The sequence below is a fragment of the Zootermopsis nevadensis genome, unplaced genomic scaffold (genome assembly GCF_977971745.1).
Source record: "Zootermopsis nevadensis isolate Lab colony 2312 unplaced genomic scaffold, Znev_1.0 Znev_ptg000061l, whole genome shotgun sequence".
In the NCBI taxonomy this organism is placed as follows: domain Eukaryota; kingdom Metazoa; phylum Arthropoda; class Insecta; order Blattodea; family Termopsidae; genus Zootermopsis; species Zootermopsis nevadensis.
Window position 1 is genome coordinate 3623227 of NW_028259192.1, and position 26243 is coordinate 3649469.

Below are 26243 nucleotides of genomic sequence, written 5' to 3' on the forward strand. Positions count from 1 at the left end.
ACTTGATACAGGCCCTGTCTCATTTCGCCAAACAATTCGACGGCTCCTACAATGGAAATAGAGCCTTATTTATAACGGGAATTTATTAATTCAAATATCCTCGCCAGAAAAGTCAAAAGCGCTTACTTCTGACAGACTTTAGTTCTAGAAGAAAGGACCAACGTTTGTGGCAATTTATTTGACTATGAAATTATTTACCAGCGTGAAGTTTGAGAGAACTGATTATAATCCCTCCCCTCTAAGGATCTTTCACCGTTATACTCAATGGGCTGAGACGTATGACCATATGATGGAAGGGAGTGGAAGGAAGAAAGTATAGAAATGCACAAACTGACACTTCAGTGACGTCGCAATTCTAGGAAACTGACAGCTATTCTACTAGTCACTTAAAACGCATTTAATCACTTGAAAAAAAAACATGAAATAGTCTCTTGTCAATACAGCCAAATCTTAAAATACAAACAGGAAGTTCAAGTTTTTACAATCCAAAATGAAAATTGAGACAAATGTTTTCATCATGACGTGGCAAAAACTTCCTCAGCAACCGTTACGAGCATAACGGTCACTCCCACACATCAAGTAGATTACCCATATCTATATGCATAAGTAGTAGATAGGGAATATTCTGTAATGAGCGTTGTTATCTCGGTTCAAAAACCACTGATTCTAAGTACAGAGAGCCTGAGTTGTGTGCTCCGACGTCCCTTGAACTCCTTGTCCTTCGTTATCCTTATCTTTGCAGGGACACACCTTCGAATCCCTCACAGTGCATCAGACGAACTCAGAAATAATTGGCTACGTATGCATTTCGCAACAGGGAGATGAGGAGATACAACTCCAAGGATTCTCAATCTCAGTACTAGACGGTACGTTCTTCATCGCGCTACAGCTGCTTTTGACTCCCTAAACAGTCGCCGGTAACAAATGGACAGTACCTGAAAGCGTACCACAGCCATTCTGCAGTGCTTTCGAGTTTCGTAATATAAAGGTCTCCATTTAAAGAGCGGAACAGGTTAGGCGTGATGAAAATATATGGAAAGAATTTTCACGCACATTTTCCCTGTACAGAGAAACATAAAATGCTAATGTGTAAGTATATTTCAACCCATGGCCACAAATTGTCCTCGGCAAATTAAATACATGGATTTTACTTGTGTGAATATCAGCCATACGCGGTCTTCTGGTACACATTCAAGTCAGACTGCACAAAACTGTAGAAACACTTCTGACACCGTTAGATAGGCAAACGTGAACACACATCCCTTAACAGATAAAAGAAACAATGGCGATATATTATTTGAAGATCGCAAATTTTATATATAGCATAAAAGAAGGATGAATGCGAAAGGAGTACTTCAATATGCAATCCATATATTAGAGTGAAACTGTTCATGTTTATTTCAAAAACAGTTCGGCCTAAAACATTAGGCTATCAACACTAGTTCCTACTGTAACTACCTAGATGGCTTACGGAACCCGAAGGTTCATCACCGAATTAACCAAAGCCCTCCACCGGACCCTGTCCTGGGCCAACAAAATCCAGTTTCCTTCAACTCCTATCTCCCATAGATCCCGCCTGAGATTATCCTCCCATCTACGTCTAGGTCTCCCCAGAGGTCTCTTCCCCTCAGGCTTCCCAACCAATAACCGGTGCACACCTCTTGTCCCATCCATGCGTGCTACATGCCCAGCCCATCTCATTCTTCTCGACTTAATCACCCTGACAATAATGGGGAGGAGTACAGATTTTTAAGTTCGTCATTATGCAGTTTTCTCCATGCCCCATCGTCTTCTCTCCTAGACCCAAATATTCTCAACACCATATTCTTAAACACCTGCAATCTGTGTTCCTCCATCTGAGTGCATCCCATAAATTATTATATCCCATTTACTCACCACTTTATGGGGTATGTACTTCCATGTACCCGAGACAGACCTTGTCCCTAAGGTACATAGGGCAGCAGCTATTTCCGGGATACATATTGTTTTTAGCAAGTGCCAGCTAGTACAATACATGTGACACCAAACTACTTACTTCATTTCTTCTCTTGTCTAAGCCACTCTCGTTTTTCTTGATTGATTTTCTTGTGAGTCTTGGGCTTGATGGCTGTGCGTGTCCATGGTTGGCCTGCGTTGAGTTGCTTCGTTGCCGTAACCAACCTCAGCCCTTGGAGTACCTAGGCGACCTGTACTCCAGATCTTTGCCTTTCCATTCTTCGGTAGTAGCTGCACGGTTGTCCACACTTTGAACTAAAGGATTATTTATCGAGGTTTACTCCTCTAGATCCGCCGTGTTCTGTTATATAACAGGGTCACCTCTAGTCGGATGTGGCTCTTCACCACGCACGGACGGTCTTGAGCAAGGAGAGGCTTTTGGATGCCTAGCATCTCTAATGCGCTTCACTTACTCCTGGCTGGGTGAGGACCAGTGACCAGCATAGTCAGACTATGATGGTGAAAGGTACTACCTCTCCCCATTGCCTTAACCCCTTATTATCATTACCATCTGTGAGAGTAGCAACGCAGTCTCGGGTGTAATCCTTGATATCGCTCGACGCTGGGACCGTGGGTTCGAATTCCAGTCTAGGCATGGATGTTAATGCGCGTTCTGCGTAGGTAGACGCCTTACTACGGACTCCTTACTCGTTCAAGGAGCCCTACCATATATCTAATTAGATCTACCTTGTATGTGGAGGCCAAGGTCCTTGAAGGACTGTAGAGCCATGGTAAGAGGAAAGCCAGACACCATAAATCGTGTTTACAACCAGATTAAATAACGAAGTTCTATTTCATCATTGATAATGACCATACAGGCCAAAGCATGTCTGGTTTTTAATGTTTTAATAATTAATAATAACCAGTCTGTGGTAAAGGATGTTGGTTCTTACTCTTTGCTTACAGCTTTTGTCACAATGCAGGGTAATTCATTTATGTGTTGCAATTATTCAAATCAAAAATATGTTAACACCAACAGAGAGTGATAATTAGTGCTTGTCGAGTAGCAAACAGAATCTGTGTTAATGGATTTTCCTTCGATCATGAAATATTGATGTCACAGAACCTAAGTAAAGAATTCTAATTTTTATGAAAGGAGAGTTTACAAATATGACAGCCCATTATTAAACAGATACCAAGATAAGACATCGGAGATTCTGTTACAGGATATGGGGAAGTGTATCTTGTCAAAAAGAAGGGTGACGGGGATGAGGACCAGTTATTCGCAATGAAGAAATTCAGGAAGGGATGTGATACGTTTGACATAGAGCGTTTGGTGTCTAAGAAAGTATCAGGATACCCATTTTTGGTCAGCCTTCATCGCTCTTTCAAGACGTAATCTCATGGGTACCTTGTGATAGATAAGTACATAAAACACTATACGTATGAGTGGAAGAGGACTCTAAGTCCATGTGCAAGGCCCTTCCTGACTGGGGAAGAGTCTGTTGCACGTCGCTAATCTATCTGTCAGTTTACAGTCTTCTGCAGTGCTTTAATTTGCAGCAACATTGTTGTAAAATTTAATGCATACAACACTAGTATTCAGTGACCGTTAATAGCATTAGGAAGGTCATGTTATTGTTGCAGATTTCATGAAAGGCGGAGACCTGTCAAAACTCTTAAAAAAATCGAAATACCTTTACAGAGGATGAAGATCAATTTTACCTTGCGGAAATTCTTTTTGTCATCGACAGTCTGTCAGAGTGAACCACTTTGATAAATTGCATGATAAAGCGGTATAAACCTAAAAGTTATTTTCCTGATTAATTGAATGTCTACAGAATTTTGTTAGTTTCTTTCAATACTTTATTAGAACGCTGGCCTGGTTCACTCTGACAGAGCTTACCTCATGCAGACTGTCGATGACAAAAAGAATTTCCGCAAGGTAAAATTGATCTTCATCCTCTGTAAGGGTCTTTCGATTTTTTTTATGAGTTTTGACAGGTCTCCGCCTTTCATGAAATCTGCAACAATAACATGACCTTCCTAATGCTATTAACGGTCACTGAATACTAGTGTTGTATGCATTAAATTTTACAACAATGTTGCTGCAAATTAAAGCACTGCAGAAGACTGTAAACTGACAGATAGATTAGCGACGTGCAACAGACTCTTCCCCAGTCAGGAAGGGCCTTGCACATGGACTTAGAGTCCTCTTCCACTCATACGTATAGTGTTTTATGTACTTATCTATCACAAGGTACCCATGAGATTGCGTCTTGAAAGAGCGATGAAGGCTGACCAAAAATGTGTATCCTGATACTTTCTTAGACACCAAACGCTCGATGTCAAACGTATCACATCCCTTCCTCAATTTCTTCATTGCGAATAACTGGTCCTCATCCCCTCACACTTCTTTTTGACAAGATACACTTCCCCATATCCTGTAACAGAATCTCCGATGTCTTATCTTGGTATCTGTTTAATAATGGGCTGTCATATTTGTAAACTCTCCTTTCATAAAAATTTGAATTCTTTACTTAGGTTCTGTGACACCAATATTTCATGATCGAAGGAAAATCCATTAACACAGATTCTGTTTGCTACTCGACAAGCACTAATTATCACTCTCTGTTGGTGTTAACATATTTTTGATTTGAATAATTGCAACACATAAATGAATTACCTTGCATTGTGACAAAAGCTGTAAGCAAAGAATAAGAACCAACATCCTTTACCACAGACTGGTTATTATTAATTATTAAAACATTAAAAACCAGACATGCTTTGGCCTGTATGGTCATTATCAATGATGAAATAAAACTTCGTTATTTAATCTGGTTGTAAACACGATTTATGGTGCCTGGCTTTCCACTTTTCATGGCTCTACAGTCCTTCAAGGTCCTTGACCTCCACACACAAGGGAGATCTAATTAGATATATGGTAGGGCTCCTTCAACGAGTAAGGAGTCCGTAGTAAGGCGTCTACCTACGCAGAACGCACATTAACATCCATGCCTAGACTGGAATTCTAACCCACGGTCCCAGCGTCGAGCGATATCAAGGATTACACCCGAGACTGCGTTGCTACTCTCACAGATGGTAGTGATAATAATAATAATAATAATAATAATAATAATTACAGCTCCAGAGAGCCAGAGCCGACTAGCTTGACCGCTGGCCTCACGTTCACATGCCTAAGCAGAGGTGAACGATCATCCAACCAGATACAAGGTGACGTGTGGTCAGCACGACGAACCCACAGCCATTGCTAGTTTCCATGACCGGATTACGCTACTCATTGTAGCTCCCCAATTTCCTCACGATGCTGGGTTGGCACCGGTCCCATACACCGGTCGAAAGCTCATGAGAAATTTCTTTCCCCGAGACTCGAACCAGCGCGCATTTCGTATCGCTGGTCCGGAGCATGATGCCTCAGACCGCGCGGGACGAAAATATGATTAAACAAATAATTTCCAATTTTTGCAGAAATTCTTAACAAATAAGTACTTCTCTGAGTCACGCAGAATTAAACTATAACAATATAAAATGTCCCGGTCTCACGAACATGTCCTGCTTTATATCATTTCGACCCACTGACCGCGGCGAGAAGTACGCCATTTGTGCTCAACTAGTTAATTGAGAAAATCGGCAATGGAGCACCTGTGAAGGATGCCCCATGTTAGTGCAGCCCATCTACTTATGATTGTGATGTATTGCTTGATACTTGAGTCTGCTTTGATAACTACGGGGTTTGGTAATAGTGATTTTACAATAAAAATTGTACACTAACTGACACCAGAACATCTATGGTACGCAGCTAGTTCTGAGCTGTCTTCAGTCGTATAGGTTCCTCTGTGGTGAAAAACGAAATTATTAATTTAACAGAACGTAACTCTATGTGGATTCAGCATTCTGTTTATTAGCCAGACTTCAGACTCCGCCACTGACTAATGTCAGAATATAATGAAAAAATTCCGTAATAAACTAAACAACTTGAGTCAGCGAACAGACAAATGTAAAACAGGAGTACAGTTACGAGTGTGTGCTGTTTCGATTCTGAGTTGAGGTGCCTGAACTGCACTCAATTAACGCAACAGCTGAAGTTGAAAGTCTCATCTGAATATTAGACCTACCGTTCGCTTTGAAGCACCTAAGAACCAGTCTCAGGATCAGAAACATTATTTCCGACACAGAAATACGAGATTTTATCTGTAAGCGATGGAAGGTTGGGTGTTTATACGTCATTTCCCATGTATTAAATAAACACGAAGGAAAACATAGCTTAATAGAAAGAATGTGATACACCAACATCTTAAAGAATTTTTCAAAACACAAGCAGCTGAGGGGGGATAAGGACACGTGTCACATTTCGATTCTTACACAGGAAGTAAACCACATACTTCGTATCAGCATGGCAGTTTTGAAGAGGACGCCGGAGGCCCTGGAAATTCTACGCAATAAATATGCGTGAGAGCTGCAATCAATTCGCCCTAACACACGTGAATAAATGACAGAGATCAGCTAAACTGTTCGTAACTCTAGAACATTAAAAGATGGCTGCGTAGTGACTCGTGGAAGACGCAATAGTTTAAGGCAGTTCGCGGGTCTTCTGCGTGCACTTATCTTAATCTTTGTCGAATTCTGTCCTGTAACACAGAATGAGATCACAGTGATAAAGGAAATTATACAGTACGTGATTGATGGGGTGACCTCTTAGCTCGCATGACTCTTGCTTCTGAACAGGCAACCAATTTCACTAAGGACGTATTGAAAATGTTAGTTTTAAAGTAATATAACTGAAACGTTTTGAAGCTGTAAAAAGATTGATCAAGGCAAAATGACATGGCTTGACCATGGGAGCCAACTATTAGGGTAATAAAGTCTACAGAAGTTAATAATAAAAAGGAACCCCGCCCTCTTTTCAAAAGTAAGACACCTAAATGTCCACTGGTAATAAACGATTTAATCAAAAATGAAATTTAGGACTGGAGGGCAGTATCACAAATTTCTTAATAATTCTTATATAAGAGAAGTACTTGGGTTATTCTGAAAGGTTTTTAACAGAACAAAACTATCTCGTCTACAACGCAATACTTTTACAAGCTATTCATAGTTGTTCTTTCCTATTGTTGACGTCAATACAACAATGCCGACGAAAAGTATGACGCAACAATTATTGTTCCCTCCATAAAGGAAATGTAGGGCATCCGACTTTGCTTTAGTTTTCTTAATTAATTTTGTAAATTTAATCTTTACTCTTCATTAGGTTATGAGCCTTTTGTATCATTTTGTATTTCACATTCATTCCTAAAGGATTTTAGCATATGTTCAGACCGGAAATGGTCATCCGCTTCTAAGGATTCTCCATTTTACAAACACCAACATCACGTCCACCCACGGACCTTGGAAGTTAAGCAGTGGACGGTTACAGAATGGAGCGCATTTCAGTTTATTCAGACAATTATTAATAAAAATAAAACGGAATTCTTTGCAGCTCGCTCAAAATCTCTAACAAAGTTCATGGATCAAGAAATCTAAATTGGTAGAATTATCTTTCGTAACAGATGCCCCATTTATTAAGCATTTGATGCCGAAGCTCGTCTAAATACTATTTAATAAATCAGTCCGTACCGCGAAGAAAACACTACACTTCACCATTACAAAGATCAACCGGTTAATGCATTTAAAGGATATTATCACTCTTTACCCTGAGAATCAAACGAATTCGACAAATGCATAATGAAAAGCTACTGACTTTTAAAGCAGGCAAGTGGTATATATACTTACCACCAGGTTTTCAAGGGTTTAAACAGTTTCGTCAAGAATTTCGGCTACTAATATGTCTTGTTGCTTTAGAAATTCGAATCCCACAGTTTAACGGAATTCTTTTATTATAAATGATGACGTAAACAAACAGAAATCAATGAAATAAAAAATTGAATTTGTGTTAGAGAGAAGACGAACCTAATTCTCTTCCAAGAGTTCACAAATGTAAATGAAAACCTGTAAATGTTATAAGCAATTATAATAAATAGGATGCACTTACCTCAATCTTTCTTCAATAGGAATTTCTAAGTAATTCACAGAAGATAAGTAAGTACTTTGGTTATGGCGAAAGACTTTTAAAAGCACAAAAATATCTCGTCTACAACACACTTCTACCACAAGCGATTCACAGCTCAACTCTTTCCACAATGACGAAAGTGGATTGTTCACTCCAATATATACTAATGCGACAATGCCGAAGGCAACTATGACGTAACAATTGGTAAAGGAATGGAGTGTAATACGGTCTATACCGTCTATTATACTGCATGCATAAGAAATGAAAAATGACCCTTACGGCATGCTCAGTCAATATTGTTGCAGGTGTGGTTTAGAAATTCCAATAGTTACATTGTTGTACACGCAGGTGTTCATATAACAGCTGACCATTGTTGTCCTATATTTACACATTATTTTTATGAGATGATAAAGTTGCGTCATATTGTGATAAATATATATTTGTTTAAATCTTGTCAGTCTGAGCACAATAAAATTCCTATTAAATATTAAAATATTACTATAATTAACATTTAAATATTTAAAATATATTAAAATGATGTTCTCTATCGAAATGTTCGATTTACATTAGAACATCACTTTTTTACACGACATGTTTCAGTTCTAAAAGAACCATCTTCAGGTGTATAAAAAATTATATAAACTTAAATATAATTTCTTAAATGCAACTTTTAGTCAGATGTTTATCGGATATCAAATGATGATCTCTTCCAGATTTTATTGTATTTTAATATCGTATTCGAAGTTGTTCGTATATGTACGTCGTGTTTAACATGATTTTGTGTGAGAACATCATTTTAATATATTTTAAATATTTAAACGTTAATTATAGTAATATTTTAATATTTAATAGGAATTTTATTGTGATTAGACTGACAAGATTTAAACAAATACATTCTTTTTAGTTAAAAATAATACAAAGTGAATTACTCAAAGGTATAATTTGGTTAAATTCCATCCTAACTGTAAAAAGCATAAATTAATATAAAATATTTTCTCTGTAAGAAGAAAATAAATTTAAAAGTAAGAAAAGAGGAATGTAGAAAATTTTACAATTTCATTTGCCAGGCGGCTTTGGCTCTCAGAGGGCTGTTAATTTCAAGTGAGGTTTCGGCATGATTAACCGGGCCATTCCCTTGTAAGTACAAGTTGTTGTTGGATAATGATTTTAATGGTGGAAACATACAAGAATGAAACAATGGATTTGCATTTGTAATACTTTTCTTTTTCAAGGATGTGTGCATTTCATAATACTCGTGCATGAATTTAATTAACACTGGCTGTAATATAAAATAATGCGAGGCTTCCCAATGGTGTTCATTACGTTATGTTAAAAAACGATTGCTACATGGGTTTTGGTAGTTTTCGTTCAGTCATTCTCTCGACCTGTGTTCAGTTCAACTGCTTGTCGTAGGCGTTTACTAGGTAAAGGTGGCGACTGACTTCTAACATTTGCCTGTAATGTAACGTGTTACAAATCGAGCATTACACAAGTGAAGACAGCGAACGGAGCCGCTCACGCTCGCGGGCGCTCCATCGTGTTCTCGGTTTTTTCGCGAATCCCTTTGAGTGTTAAGGTACAATTTGGCTGCACGCGACAGAGACAAGAGACCGAGGCAGGCGACAGAGTTACGAGACCGAGACTGGTCGCTTCCTGTCTGCTCTCTGTACAATTACGAGCGCGAGACAAAGACAAAGCACAGGAGACCGCTCTCGGACCAGTAGTGTCTCGCGACGGGCTCAGGCAGCACGTGTGTTGTTGAGTAAAATAATGGCAGAAATTAACTTTACTGGTGACCAATATGAGCAATTGGTAGAATTAGTAGCAGAAAACCGACCACTGTCCACCGACAGAAAGATCCTTCTTCGCGTCTGGTTTTGAATATTGAACTCATAGGTTTTCTTTGTTTCTTTCGCAACAAATAACACAGCAACATATCATCTTCGAGTAACCTTTTTAGAAGCATTATTGTACTCATTTTTCACAGAATATGTGCACGTATGTCTCAACAAAACAAAGAAAACAAACACTTTGCCGCATGTCTCGGTCGTCACCTCAAAAGTGTGTGGCGACAAGCTGCGATGTGTCCGTCTCCCGTCTCGGTCGCGTGCCTCGGTCGCTTGTCTCTGTCGCGTGCAGCCAAATTGTACCTTTACATTACAAGTCAGTCAGTCGAGCGGCGTCGTAACGAGCATTCACGAGTTCTTTAGATAAGAGTAGCGTATTAAATGGAACAAAGATAACACAACCTCCACGTCCGACATATTGAATGAAATGAATGGAGCACACACGAGCACAGTCGAGCCGAGCGTTCAAAACGAGCATTCGATACGCCTCATCAGTTGTGGTGTAATGTAACATGCTCGCCGCGAATGTTACATTACGAGTAAATGTTACAAGTCAGTCGCCACCTTAACGCCAGCAAACAGTTTGTAACAAATATTACTTTGCCAAAATAACAAAAGGAATGTTTGTGAACATGTTTCTTTCTTTTATTCTTAAATATATTGTGACGTGTTGCCGTGGGAGCAACATAACAATGTCAATAAACAGTTTAGTTGTCTGTTTATAGACATTGTTGTATTCGTTTATAATTGTTGTTTAATGACATTGTTGCGTTTGGCATTGTTGTATTCCTTTATAATTTTTGTGTTTAATGACATTGTTGCGTTTGACATTGTTGTATTCGTTTATAATTGTTGTTTAATGACGTTGCGTTTGACATTGTTGTATTCGTTTATAATTGTTGTTTATATACATTGTTGCGTTTGGCATTGTTGTGTTTATAATTGTTGTTTGTTTATAGTCATTGTTGTATTCGTTTATAATTGTTGTCCGTTTAATGACATTGTTGCATTTGTTTAAAAGCCGATTGACAAGCACAAAATGAGTGCACCCCTCCCTCTCTGGGTTAAAACCCCGGAGATCCAACCAACCAAATTCCTTTGGACAACTTGCCTGACGGGATAACCTCCCATCAGCAGCAACGGATCCCAGTTGTAATGGTCGAGGCTCTCGCCACGACGAAACCCCGCTAGCGTTAGCAAATTTCCGTTTTTTCTAGTTAAGACCGTGTACCATTTCCAGCAATAAGCCTTGTGCGCAGTTATGGTGTCACCTAGGTAGGGACGATGCTTGCGCTTGCGCAGGACTCCGCCCTCAGTTAGCTTTTTTGGTTGGCAAAATGAGTGCAGGAAGATTTTTATGGCGAAGAAACAGATAGTCACTACGGGTATCTAAGCGCGTTACAGGTTCATAAGTAATGATTCGCGCACAGGATTCACCATACGTAAATAAAGGTATTACAATTGAATCCAAACACATTCAAGTGCCGGATATTAAGAAAAACAATTAAATATACAATACGAATCGCAAAGATCAAAATCGTTTTCGAAAATTACGTGGATATACACCATCACAATGCCAAATATTCAAATCATTACATCAAAATCGAGTACCACAACTAAGAATAAAATGTCTTGGAAATAAATAACAGTGTTACAGATGTTCAGTGTAGAATTCGTCTCTGGCAAGCCCACAGCTAGTCACTTTGCAGACTGAGCTATCACTAAGTCTGAAAATATTATGAATGTTGATAAACAATTTACTGAATTTAGGAATAACACACAGAATTTGAAAAAAAAATCTATATTCCTCAACTGAATGTGTCCGTGTGCGCGCGCGCATGTGCAAGCACACACACTTTTTTCTTATGGCAACAAAGGTTTAATCCTGTAATGGTTTATTTTAAATAATAAAATTACATTATTAAACATTTTAAATATTATATTTGTTACAACTGTCCTGAAATAAAAATAATTATTTAACGTTGTTATTTCCTGACTACTTCAGCAATTCAAGCCTATTACTGTCAGATACACTCGTTGACTTTGTCATCGAAGACATAAAAATACCTAATGCAGCAACATTTCAAGTTCAAGGTTGTCACTGTCTCTTGCAACAAATATTGACAGCTATAAATAAAAGAATACAATTTTAATGAAAACCAGTTAACATTTATGGAAGATCAACCTGAAATTTAATTTTGTTTCTGTAGCTTAATCCCTACTAACACAGATCTACAGAACACAAAATATTAAAAAAAAGTTGGCAAAAATGTTTTTTGTCAAAATGAAAAGTGCATGAATATACGATTTATATATTCAGATAAGATCGAAGGTGGAACTGTAGAAGGCAAATATGCTTATAAAAAGTAACACAAATAAATTTTTATGATACCGGAATTACAAAGGCTTAAAATTAGTGTTTACTTCCTTACACAACAGCAACCAAGAGATATTTTTAATATTGTTAAATTGATTTCTTTGCTGTAGGAACTGAATTCAGCTTCCAGACATTGTGGTCTTAGTATTTAATAATTCAGAAGATGGACAACGTGCGAAAGGGCAATTATACACATTAAAATGCACCATCATCAGAATACTTCAGACTATGATTAGTTTTCGTGTTTTGTATTCAGAGTCCTGTGAATTCACAAGAAAAATTGTTCTTGCAGAGTTACATTAAATAATATGAAATTTAATACAGATGAAAGGAAACAATGTCCCAATTGAAAGTTAAACACACGCCTGCCATCCTGGAAAGACGCTACAAAATGGATGCACTCATAATGTACTGGAAGATTACAGTATGTACAAAAAAGTAAAAGTAAAGTTTGTCCCACTATACGCCATGTAGGCGTTTGGGGGGAGTGGAGGTATAGCTCCTCTCTTCCTTGACCTCGGCACTAGATGGGGGTGAGTGGTCAGCATCACGCCCCGGCCGGCTTTACCCCCGGGAAAGGACCCCGGTACCCATTGGAGAGGAGGCTGGGTGGGCCCCAGAGCCAGTCTGGATGCAGGGGCTAGAGGAAAAATCATCTGCCCCCGTCGGGGATCGAACCCCGGTCGTCCAGCCCGTAGCTAGTCACTATACTGACTGAGCTATCCCGGCTCATACAGTATGTACAAAGTAACTTTAATATGGTGTATAGTTAATTATTTTGAATAACTACACTTGTAATTACAAATTTATGTGTTTAATTAGATGACTGTGAGTTAATGTTTTCATTTGCACTTATATTACTTCGAGTCCACAACTTATAGTATTCAATTTCTAATTCTAAACTTCATATTAATTTTTGTAATACATAATTCTAGACAATGGGAAGTAACAAAAACTCTGCTTCAGAATAAGAAATGTATTCATGATGGACTTACGACAGTCTAGATTACTGAAACATGATGATGATGATGAAGATATATTGTATGTGACAAAGTTTGTTCCTTTATACATAACAGCATCATAATAGGGTGCAAAACATGGATATTTGAGACTTTTCTGGTTCAAAACTCACACTTTTATTAATTCATTTACAAAAATGGAACAAAGGTCCAATATCAGCGACGATACTTACACCTCTATATGCACTCTAACTGGCATAAGCTCTAAATTTAGAAGTATATAAACACAAATTATTTTCCTTAAAAGGAAATAGTCCAGTTGGTCAGATCACGTCACATGAAATTTTTATCAATTACATACATACATATATACATCTTTATTACTGTAACCGTCCAGGCATCAGAGTTCTGTGGAGCAACGCTGCAAGGGCGAGCTGGCCGACATTCTTTAAAAACAAAGAAACGGCTGCGTTAAGTGTGAAAGTAGGGAGAGGACTCACATGTGGTCCTTTTTTTTTGGGGAATGAGCCAGCAGCAAGCAGTGGTGTTCGGGAAGGGTGTCTGGGCAGTCGTAAAGGGTCTTGGAAAGTTTCTTGAAGGAGGTTAAGATCTTATAAAGTTGTGTAACAAGGAAAATACATAATAAAAGTATAATTGCATCAATAGTTAATCATTATCTGCTCGTCATTCACCCGATCCTCGTGGACGACCCTGAGTCCCTGGCTAGCCGAGGCAAACGACTAACCAAGGACACGGTTATATTACATTCCATGGATCCATAAGTTAGTCAGATAACAATAGGATGTAGAATAAGTGATAATAATACAATACATGTTATACAAATACAAGTCATATAAATGCCACAAAAATACAAACAAAGGATAAATTACGACTTACTTGTAGACATTAGGAATTCATCGACAGAGTAAAAGGAGTGTGTAATTAAGTATCTTTTCAATCCCCATCTAGTAATGATTGCACACAAAATATGAGCTGCCAAAACACTGTACAAGGATGCACAAAATGTGCCCAAAATTGGAATGTGCAGTTCAAATTTGTACCACACACGACAGCAGCACTGTGGCATTTCCTCGTGCATTCCAATCATTGGAATCCAATGAAGGCTGTGGGCCAGACGCTGGTAAGACTGAAAGACTTCAGAAATGTCTGATACACACAGGCTCATATATGTCAGATATCAAACAGAACTCACAAAATGCATTTGATAAAACTATCTACAAATCTGTGCACTATAACTCACAGAAATCAGAAACATCAATACCAAGCTTGTCTTGTTATGTCGATCTGCGTCTTATGCTTCTTGGTTCCTATTTAGTATTTATTGGGTGTGCGATTTATCAAATCTTTCAGAGCCTTACAAGTGCCTTTTGACTTGACCATTCCCTTGTAAGACATTTAGAAGCGCAAGCAACTTGCTTTGGTCTCTGGAGTATCAGAGTGCACACCCTAACCCTAAATACCGTTTGAAGATTAAACTTCCTAATTCTGGGCATAACTTGCACTGACTAATGTTTGTTTGTCATTAGTCTTTCGATCAGTTTGATGCAGTCCTCCATTTTCGCCTATCTTGCGCCAAACATGTTATGTACATGGGCGTTAAAGATGAAAGTAAATGTTTTAAATTTTAACATCATAATAATTATAATTTAAAGAGACATTTAATATTAGCCGAAAACATGTGAAATGTACTCAGTCTTATAATACGTAAAACCAAATATAAGGTATTCGTATCCGACCATATCGTCCGCATTAATGCAAATTAACATCGACGTTAATGAAAGTATTTCAACAGTAAATTAAAGCACATTGTAGGCCTGTAATATACATTATAAATTTACGCAGTACTGAAATGGAAGAAATGTCTATAATTTACATTAAAGTATAGTATAATAACCTTATTGCCTGACTCATTATTTGGAGAGGGATTTACTTATAGGCTTGTAGCACCAATAGTATTGGTATTTGTAAAACGAACGTCACTCGTTTTTCATATTTAGTGTTTCCATTGCTTGTCTCATCACAAGTATTAATTTACATATTCAAACAAATAAGAATTGACCTCCATGCATTCTTCATTTGTCAGTAACAGGGTTTTCACCTGGAGCATTATTATTTTTGTAATTTGAATATTGCACTTCCTCTAAAGCAGGGTCACCAAGGGCTATGCAGTGCAGCGCAGCATGTTTAATATTTTGATTATTTATTTATGCATTTACATCATTCTTACTTAAGGGTTCTTCAGAACGCTCAGCCCCTACCTAGAGGGCACGAGAATATCATCTATTTAATTAATTTGGTTAATACCTTCCTGTCCCGGTGGTTTCCAGGTAAGTAAAGTTTGTCCCACTATACGCCATGTAGGCGTTTGGGGGGAGTGGGGGTACAGCTCCTCTCTTCCTTGACCCCAGCACTAGATGGGGGTGAGTGGTCAGCATCACGCCCCAGCCGGCTTTACCCCCGGGAAAGGACCCCAGTACCCATTGTAGAGGAGGCTGGGTGGGCCCCAGAGCCGGTCTGGACGCAGAGGCTAGAGGAAAAATCCTCTGCCCCCATCGGGGATCGAACCCTGGTCGTCCAGCCCGTAGCCAGTCACTATACTGACTGAGCTATCCCGGCTCGGTTTCCAGGTACCTTCGTAAATAAACTTATGGTAAAACCAGGTACTCATAACCATTAAGTTATTCATTTAGGTAAACTGAACTAATGGATTGCCATTAACACTAGTTTCATTGCATCATATAGTCTATTTACCCTTCACTTGTGATACAAAAATAATAATTCTCTGTTAATTTGGTGCTAAGTTTCACAAAAGTGTCATTTTTTTAAATACAGACAGAAGTATGTTGGCTCAATTTAATCGTTGACTCTGTTCTGTTTGTGTGTTCTAGTACAGATACTGTGACAATGGAAGACTTAGATGCCTTTATCAACAGCATCCTGGATGACGAAGGTTAAGACCTCTTTCCTCCCAACAAAGTAAAGTTTTTGATGTGTTTCCTCTGCTGTCATTTTCAGATTTTAACTTTGCTGTCTTATAAACAGCAATTATTGAAAATGTTTTATTATTTTGGCTCATTTTTAGGACATTTACAATCCATTTTCATTATCCTCCTGTGCATGCTTGGGACTTCCACGAGGTCACTTTCCTTAAGGTTTTCCAACTAAAATTCCATGTATTTGTGCATTTCTCATCTCTACCATTGTCAGTACTATCAATTTTTGGACAGGATGAGGCAAAATACATTCAAAAAATATATTATATATAGAATAGTTTTAAAAATAAAAACCTGAAGATGATGCTAAGACATCGAAACATGTTGTAATATATAGCGCAATATTGTAACATCGAGGAAACGATGAATAGCGCAGAATATTTATATCAATTTTAATTTTTAACATCAATATTTAAAATGGTTTGTGTATAGACTTGAAGAATAAATATATATATGAATTCAAAAGAAATCTTGTTGGCCTAATTTAGACACAGATATTACTACAGTAGGATAGTGTCTGAATTGTCATATCATCAATGTGTGCATCTACAGACCACCAGTGCCAGTCCTTGCCAGAGCTACGAGGGCAAATGAATGTGGCTCTTCTAGTCTATGAAACAATGCTACAAAGCACATGGGAGGAATATCAATATCGCTAGCCATTTGTTGTGTACATTGTGGTGCATATACTAAAGACATAGAAGAACCTTGTAGTGTTTCTCATCTGGCTGTTGTAGCTGATCTGTGGAATTAAACACAGTCAATTCTAATAATCTTAAACACCGAGTAAAAACATTGTGTGATCATTAAAAAACGCCTTCCTGGTTTTCGCTAATGATTGGCGAAAGAAAGTGGCTGCCCTTTATCCTGGGGAACCAAATAAGCAAATTAGTGTGAGGTACGTTTCTATACAAAATGTACTTCAGGACAATTACTTGTGAATGACAAATTGTCTGTAATTCTTCAGTGACCTGCAGGGTCACGTGCCTTGGAGACAGATATTTTTTTTAATACTGTAGACCATATTCTGATTCCTATGGGTCTTACTATATGGATTGAACTTTTCTTTCAGGAAGTTTCAAGATCACACATTCAGACCAATTTACAGGGCAGCAGACGGACCAAGATAAGAGACGAGCAGGACACGCAGGGAAAATCAAGGCCCCCGCCCATTCCGGTTGGTGGTTGAGCGTAGGACTAAAAATCCTACCTTGGAAAAAAGAATTGTTCAGAAACCCAATAAGCAGCCTCGGAAAGCGGATAGTGCCTTGGAGTAAATATTGCTTGTCAGGGGATTTTCCGCCAGCACCAGTTCTTCTAGAGGAAGGCCCTCCAGTTTCCTCATCTCAGGTATCAAGTTTCTTCCGAGGCAAAGGACTTTGAGGTTAGGAAGTTTGCTAGGAAGGGCACTGAGGTTCTCGATCAGGTAAAGTTTGTTTTCAGACAAGTCAAGTGCTTCCAGATCGGGAAAGTTCTTCGCGACGACGTCCACCACTGCCAGCATCATGCTGGGTACGAACAATGCCACAGAAAAGTTGTCAACGAGGTCTGCATCCGTGTGTAACCGAGACAAGTCCAGGGATTTTGAGGTGGCTTCGTGTCGCCTGGCTATGACCGTCTTTATTCTCTCCATCGCAGTGGAATCGGTCACGACCTGCGGCAGCCCGGGCCTCACTTCTACCAACAGCGTTTGTCCTCTTATGGCGATCTCGTCCTTCAAGCTGGCCAACTTTTCTGCAGCACTATTCAGGAACTTTGGAAAACCTCCAACATTCTACACTGCTTATTCCTGTAACCCAAAGTTACACATTGTAAAGTAAAGTTATACGTTACTCTGATGAAGAATCCATGGACTGGCTGTGAGTTCCTGCAAGCACTTTCAGAAGAGGCCTTGAAGATGATTCTTCTCCACCACTCTGATGTCTTCATCCGTTCAGAAAACTGACCTCTTGTGTTAATTCAGTGGCCCTCTGCAGTCTTCTGAACTGATGACATGTCTCCTCTTTCAAGAAGCCCCCCCCGTCTTCCTGTCAACTTGAGGTGCTGTCATTCCTACCGGATTTTCCACTCCTGCCACTGTGTTGAACACCACCAGCATCCTCAGGATGATCTTCAGAGATTTCAAGGAGTGGTCAAAGGCAGTACATGCAGAGGCTGCTAACGACAAATTCAGAATCACATTCTTTGTTAGGGCAACATACACACTATTTATTATTATTTTAACACATAAGAATTTTGTATAAATTAAGCTAGAAGTGTGTGATGCGGTCATAAATACCTGAATAACTTATGGCTCTAGTGATGGAAGACAGCACCACATACTTCATGCACAGTTTTATAGATGAGAATACTCAAAACTCGCATTAAGAAATTCAGTGTGGACAAAATATCTGAACGTAAGTCTTTACGGTGGAAAGTAATAGATTTCTCATTATTTGAATAAATAAACTACATTTATGCAAAACTGTACCTTAATTCACAAAACTTTAACTTAATTATGCAACCTGAAACAAGAAATTCTGTGAACACAAACCAATTCTATAAGTAAAATTTCCAGAGCAAAGCTGAGAGATGCTGAGAAAACATTGTGCCAAAATGACGAAGTAAAATTGATTACCTTTATGGGGGAGTTAATGCATTCATGAGTGCAGGTACTCAATTCAGACATCTGTGTCCTTCATGCCATCGTAACATCGTATGAAAGGTTAATATTAAGATCTCATTTCAACTAAATGTGTCTGAATACTACATTGAAGAAACCTCAGTTCAGACAACAGCTATACTCATTCAGATTCTTCCTGGTTTTCCTCAGTTATTCACTGAAAATACTGGATATTATCTTAAGTGATGCAAAATGTTCTTCCTTGCACTCCATTCACAGTGAATCTTTCATTGATCAGCTTAGTACAGTACGCCATATAATCTAAAATAAGCCATCACACTGAATGGGGCAAACCAAGAGATTATGCACACATAACACAAAATAACAATGCTGGGTAAAAAGAGCACTGAGAAATGAACAGCCCACTCTTTCCAGTTATTCCAGCGTATGTCACACGACTGTACGGACATTGTGTTTTGAGTCACTATATTCACCAATCGATACTAAGAAGAGAACAAAATTTTTATTTAAGACTGCTGAAACCATTGCTTGTTAGCATAAGTGTAATTAGTTATACAAGCAGTTAAAATTAACAGAAAATGAAAAATTTTTAAGAAAAGATGGTTTCAACAGAATAAAACTAATGAAAAGCCATAGAAATTTTTAAGATAACTGGAAATGAAACAAATGAGAGGCCACTAAAACAGCCAAGATGTAAGGACATCTGACACAGTGAGGAAGAGACTGGAATGATGTTTACATATTTCTAAATGTGGGATTACAGACTGAAGTGCACTTTTATGCAACGATGCAAAGGCGCATTAGTTTGAAATGATGTACAGAAATTAGAGGAACAGAGTTTAACTATGTGAAATTTGAGGTTCTCACAGCATTTTGAACTAAGTACATGACAGTATCTTGTCAGCAGACAGGCAGGCAGAATCATCTTAGGGTGGCTAATAAATCCTTTGAAAGTGTGACAAAGTTCAAATACTTGGGAACAACAATAACAAATCAAAATGATGTTAAAGGAAGTTAAGAGGATACTAAATTCCGGAAATGCTTGCTACTTTTCAGTTCAAAGTACTTTGTCTTCCCGTCTGATTTCTAAGAACCTGAAAATTAAAGTATACAAAACAATAATCTTGCCTGTTGTTTTGTATGGGTGCGAAACATGGTCTCTCACTCAGAGGGAGGAACACAGATTGCAGGTGTTTGAGAACAGGGCGTTGAGGAGGATATTTGGGCCTACAAGAGAAGATGATGGGACATGGAGAAAACTGAATAATGATGAGCTTAAAAATTCATACCCCTCCCCCAGTATTGCGAGAAGAATGAAATGGGCGGGGCATGTAGTGTGCATGGATAGGACAAGAGGTGTGCACCGGGTATTGGTTGGGATGCCTGAGGGGAAGAGACTGCTGGGGAGACCTAGACATAGATGGGAGGATAATGTCAGGTGAGATCTAAGGGAGATAGGAGTTGAAGGAGACAGGATTTTTTTGGCCCAGGACTAGGTCTGGTGGAGGGCTTCGGTTAATTCGGTGATGAAATTTCGGGTTCGGTAAGCCATCTAGTTGGTTAGTGAAGGTAGAACACGAGTCAGGAAACCAGGAACTGGCCCATTATCACAGAATACCACTGTAGTCAACACAGAACTAGAACATCGGTACACCACTGATGATCACAACGCACACTGGGCCAGTGGAACAACTTTATACAAGCAAACACTAAACATAAATTATGATAATAAATAATAAACGGTCACCCCATAATAATAAACGTTTAACGCTCCATGTAAAGTTGGTCCCAAGTTTTCATTTAGCATCGACAAAGGAAAAAAATCAGAGCTACATCACACATGGCAATAATAGATTTTATACAATCCACAGACCACTCTATATTTTAAATTATTGATTTTAATTTGTAATGTTTTGATTTTAACATTGCAACATTCCTGAAGGGAGGCAAATGCCTGTCTGGAAATGTGTGTGATAGAAACCTGATATTACAGCCCACAAATAACAATCTAGTGTCTGTGTGAACCAAAGAAATCTGAGATGAGTGTGTCCCAGAGTCATTTTACCCAACATACATGGACTGCCTTGGGTTTCAACCTGGACTTCCACATTGAGAACTTGGCAACTAACCACATGAGCTGTGGACTTTGTCTATGGTCAGTTGATGAATACAGCCTGACATGATGGAATTATTCTTTTGTGAATAAATTCAAGGTTGCGAATATGACCTAAGCGTGTCTTTGTGTTTACTATCATCATCAACTAACAAAACACCAAAGACTCTAACGTATTATTTGACCTAGCATTAAACAGGAGAAAGTAAATTTTTTTCAATAGTTGGCCACCCTGATTTCAAGCTTATATATACCCATGCATTTCCAACTGACAGTCTCTCGCCGACGGTTCTGGAGAACATAAATATCCAATCTGTTTCCAAACACTGAGACTCACTCAAATATCATCTGTTGATTGCTTTCTCCTTCTGCTTCAAAAGGCTTAGCTCTTGACAGCATTTCGTGCGTCAAAACCGCACAGCTCCACCAATCAGGTGCCTGCAACAATCCAAATTGGGACAACAGCTGCAATCAGCCATTTTAATTTCTTTACACCTTCCCCCACAGACTCTGAAATGGCCTCCAGAAACAGAAAAATTAAGGATATGAACAAACAGAGTTGTTTATTTCTTGCATCCAATTTCAGGTGGAACATTTCTAAGAACAAACAGTTGCTTTCTTCATTAATCAAGGTGACATAGTAATTGTAGCCAGACATAAACTATGCTCAGTTTTCTACGGTTTTCCTTGTATATTTCTTATTTGTAAGTTAAAAGTTGCTTTCTTAACTTTACTTTCCATTTAATATTACAAAATCATTCTGTATTTACATTTGACATTGATGCCCTCAGCAAATGAGTCTGCATTATTAACAAATACAATGAAAATCTGATCCTGGGATCTTCAGTGTGGATGGACAGACAGCCAACTAACACACACAAACAAACCAACTGGTATTTTTTAAAATTTCAGTTGTTTAAGCGCCTATGATTGATGACTCCGGTATGAACTTATTTCACTGCTGTAAGCTTACTTACATTTCTTATCAAAAGAGGTTGTAGCAATTTTTGTTCTGTGTGAATGTCATACTATATTTAACATTTAAATTTCAGTTTGAGTCTCAGATGATATTATCTTCCTCTATGTTTTGAAGAGTAATGGAGCCAACATAAAGAATTACAGCTAATTTTTCTTGCAACAGCAGACGAACAGACGAAGAATTAAGAAGGGTTATTGGCTACTGCTGTGTATCACCAGTGCTTGTGTTTTAAATTCCACTTTCTTACAAATATGCATTAGCCAATCAACCAGATACCAGGCAGACTGCATCAGATTCAGAAACAACTGGTGGTTCAATTAAATTAAACTGTATCATTACTTTTACATCCTCATGGAATGAATATAATTACCATGCTGTGCCCTGTCCCCTCATTGCTTCAGGGGGCAAGTACTGTAGTGTACCACAGCAGGACTACATTAGTTTATCCTGCTGACAAAACAACATTCCGTGTGACAGGACTTATGAAAGAGATGATACTCACTAGCTGTGGTACTAGAAGCAGAACACTGAGGATTGCTAACACTTAAGATTGCCACTGGAAGCAGCTCAGAGCCAGTTCAGTTCATCACCTAACCTCACAACCCTTTTTCTCTAACATCCAGCTTAATGTGTATTCCTGTCTCCTTCTTGGTCTTAGTGATTACGTCCTTGAAAACATTCATGAAGATGAACAATGACATCGAGGATCTGTACTGGATCTACGCCCCCTGTACTGAATCATGAATCTTTCATAACGATACGCAAAGGATTAGTGGTAAAATATGAAGGTAATGATTAAGCATTGGTAACACTTTGCTTCTAGCTAGACCATTGTTCTGAAAAGGCATTCAAGAACACGGTGAACCATCACAGATAGATCAATACTGTTGGAAAAAACATTTTTGATTGCCTTACTTCAGGGATAACAAAATCTGTACCTTTTATAATTTTCTTCAGCCATTTGTTATGAATTCTTCAAAAAGAGAAAAGATCGACAATAATTCTGTTACAAGAATCTTATGTAACATCAATGAAGACTTGGCTGAATTTATGAATTTTACAGTTAGATATCAGCTGTTCATAATTGTAAAGGTTTGTACACAGTTAAGAATAAGAATAAGACAAAGAAAGCGATAGTGAACTTGTGTTGAGCTGCTATCATCTTGCTTCAGTAACAGTCACTGCTTAATGGCTCAGAAATCAGGTCTGTTTTATAAGCAGAGAAATGCTAATTGTACTTACCACCTGCATGCAGAAGGTTAGTCAAAGTGTTGGCATCACATCACCTTAAGGAAAATCAAATTTTCTTGCTTTATGAACATTGTTTCTCCACTTAGGGAGTACAGGACCTTAACGTGGGTGATGGAGTTTGTATATCCCCATGACCCGGAGAGCTATGCCAGTGGTAGCGTTGCTACTGGTAGGGCCTCCCTTGCCGGACAGGTCAAAGGGTAGGGATCAGACTAAAAAGTACTCCAAGTGATAGGGCAGCGGGGGCTCATAGGTGTGGTGAAACCCCAAAATCAAAACTAGAAGGCTGGGGCTAATCACCCCAACTCTGAAATAAACTGATTCAGAAACCTAAATGTGATGGCAGGACGGATTCTGTAAGACAACATTGGCAAAAGAAAACGGACACAATAACCTATTTTGCTACATGGAATGTACGTAGTCTGTACACGCCTGGTGCAGTGAAACAATTAATGAATGAGCTCAACAAATATAAGATAAAAATTGCTGCAATTCAAGAGATTAGATGGAAAGGAGGAGGGATAAATGACCTAGGAGAATACACAATCTGCTGCACTGGAAGCAATAAAAGGAACAAATTCGGTACTGATTTTCTTGTTCATAAGAGCCTAAAATCTTCAATCTTGTGTTTTGTACCTGTTAATGAAAGGATATGTGTGTTACGAATTAAGGGAAGGTTCTGTAACACATCATTAATATGTAGTCATGCACCGACAGAGGAAAAAATCGTGATATCAAGGATGAATTTTATGATAAACTAACCAGAACCTTCCAAAAGTTATGTAAATATGACAGAACAATCATCGTTGAAGATTTTAATGCCAAGTTAGGGAAAGATACATCCCTAAAACCAAATATAAAACAATATAGTTTATATGCAAAAGAAAATGAAAATAGATTAAGTGATTTTGCAATAACTAACAGTTTAGCTATCAGTAGCACGTTATTTCCACATAGAAATATCCATAAAGTAACACGACAATCCCCTAATGGAGAAACGAAAAATCAAATCGATCATGTCTTGATTAATGCCAGACATGTAAAGGATATAATTGATGTTAAAGGCTGCAGAGGAGCAGATTGTGATAGTGATCACTTTATGGTTAAAATAAAATTCAGACCCAGAATTACTACAACATGGAGGAGTCCAGGACAGAAAATACAAAAGTCTGATGTGGGAAAACTCAGCAATTTAGGTACATCGCTTAGATTTCGAGAGGAGATAAGGAAACAAATTGAAGATGGACCATCAAAATCAGTTAATATAGAGGAGGAATGGAGGGCGGATTAAGGGTTGCATACAAACAACAGCTATGGAGGTAATTGGATAAAGAACTATAATAGCACATAAAGATTGGTTTGATCAAGAATGTGAAGAAGCTATAGATGAACGAAATGAAGGTAAAAAGAAAATGTTAAATAGAAAAACAAGAATAGCAACAGAGAAATATAAAAAAGCTTGCAGAGATGCAAATAAAACCTGTAGAAAGAAAGAGAAGGAATATGAAGAAGAGAAATTAGAGGAAATAATTCAATAGTTACATGGGATAATGATTGTAGTAAAGACATAAAAGCCAGAAGCTTTATCTAAAGTGATAAAAACAAGATATCTATCAAAGTAAACTAAATTTCAGATTTATAATACAATAATTAAACCAAGTGTGATGTATGGTTGTGAAGTATGGGCCGTGACTGAGCAAATGAAGCAAAAATTAAAACGACGGGAAAGGAAAATCATGAGGAAGATTTATGGCGCTATTAAAGACCAAAATGGATGGAGAATCCGCAGTAATTTGAAAATTGAGAAATTGTACAACAAACCAAATATTGTAACTTTAATAAAAGTCAGAAGACTTGAATGGGCAGGTCACTCAATTAGAATGGAGAACACCAAGACTGAGAAGAAAATTTTTATGGGAAAACCAGGTGGGAAAAGAGATAGAGGGCGGCCCAGGATGAGATGGTTGGATTGTGTCGAGAAGGATTTGGAGGAGTTAGGAGTACGGAGATGGAGGAAGATAGCTGAAGATAGGGCTGAATGGGCTATCACATTGAAGGAGGCACTGGCTAAACTTTAAGAGCTGTATGCCCAAGAAGAATTAGAAGATGAACATTGTTTACAACATCAAAACGCTGAATATTAGAGAGTAATTCATCATGAAGACAACACAATAGAGAATTTTGTAATAATTTCTGCTCTAAAAAGTAAACGTAAAGCAGTCCCACTATGCGCCATGATGACCTTGGCACTAGATGGGGTTAAGTGGTCAGCATTTGACAGCACCATTTCTGCTCTACGTTTGATTATTTGACAAAATTTTGCAAAAACACATTTGACGGAATTCCCCCGTCATAAAGAGAAATTCTGCCACGTGCCTGGGGTAACACTACCTTAAACAAAACCCAAGACAAAGCTGACGCTTTTACTTAACAGGTGCATATATTTATTCACCGTATTTTGTATGGTAATTCTAAGTATTTTAATGTGTAAGTACAAAACATAACCACAAAATACACGTGACTAGGAACTTGCATTTATTACGTACAGAGAAAAAAATATGGCTGCTCTGATAATATGGAGAACTCACAGCATGTTTCCCAGACAAAATTACCTACAGAAACTGTTAATTTATCATAACAGGAGCTGAAAGGAGACTTCATACCGTCACAATGCCTGGTACCTGGCCAATGCAGCACCAGAAAATGCACATCAGCGGTGGTTAACATAAAGCATTATTTGTTCCTGCCTGAACCCAGAATGTTACAAGACTGCAGTTTCAGAAGACTAGAGATATATATTTGTACTTTCAAGTGTTATCAGTTGTATTAAGAATAACGAACGCTCAGTTACACTTACCGTGCAATCTGTTAACTTCAAAACTTAATAGATATGCGCCTACAACGAAGTTTTACTTCACAATAAACGCACAACACCCAACACATCCGCCATAACAGCTCTGGACTGTTTGTTTGCTCTCACCACAGATGCCAGAAGTAACAGAGCGCGCTCAATTCAAATCGTTTGAAAGACAATTACAATGACGCCATTGCCTCAAGCGGCGAGAAATCTTCCACGGA

The 26243-nt window shown here is 38.3% G+C and overlaps 1 protein-coding gene and 1 long non-coding RNA gene across 3 annotated transcripts in view; both read right to left on the bottom strand.

The window, feature by feature from the left end:
* LOC110835936 (uncharacterized) overlaps positions 1–26243 on the bottom strand; it is a 221932-nt gene that overhangs the window by 193301 nt on the left and 2388 nt on the right. The gene's annotated exons all lie outside the window — the stretch shown is intronic.
* Positions 12251–26132, bottom strand: LOC147871148 (uncharacterized). 2 transcript variants are annotated; one of them, XR_015532493.1, is made up of 3 exons: positions 26023–26132; positions 21273–21373; positions 12251–18353 (listed from the first exon to the last, which is right to left on the bottom strand). It is a non-coding gene; the product is annotated as an uncharacterized LOC147871148 (long non-coding RNA). The 2 variants fall into 2 exon arrangements; XR_015532494.1 differs by having other exon boundaries at positions 12251–18356.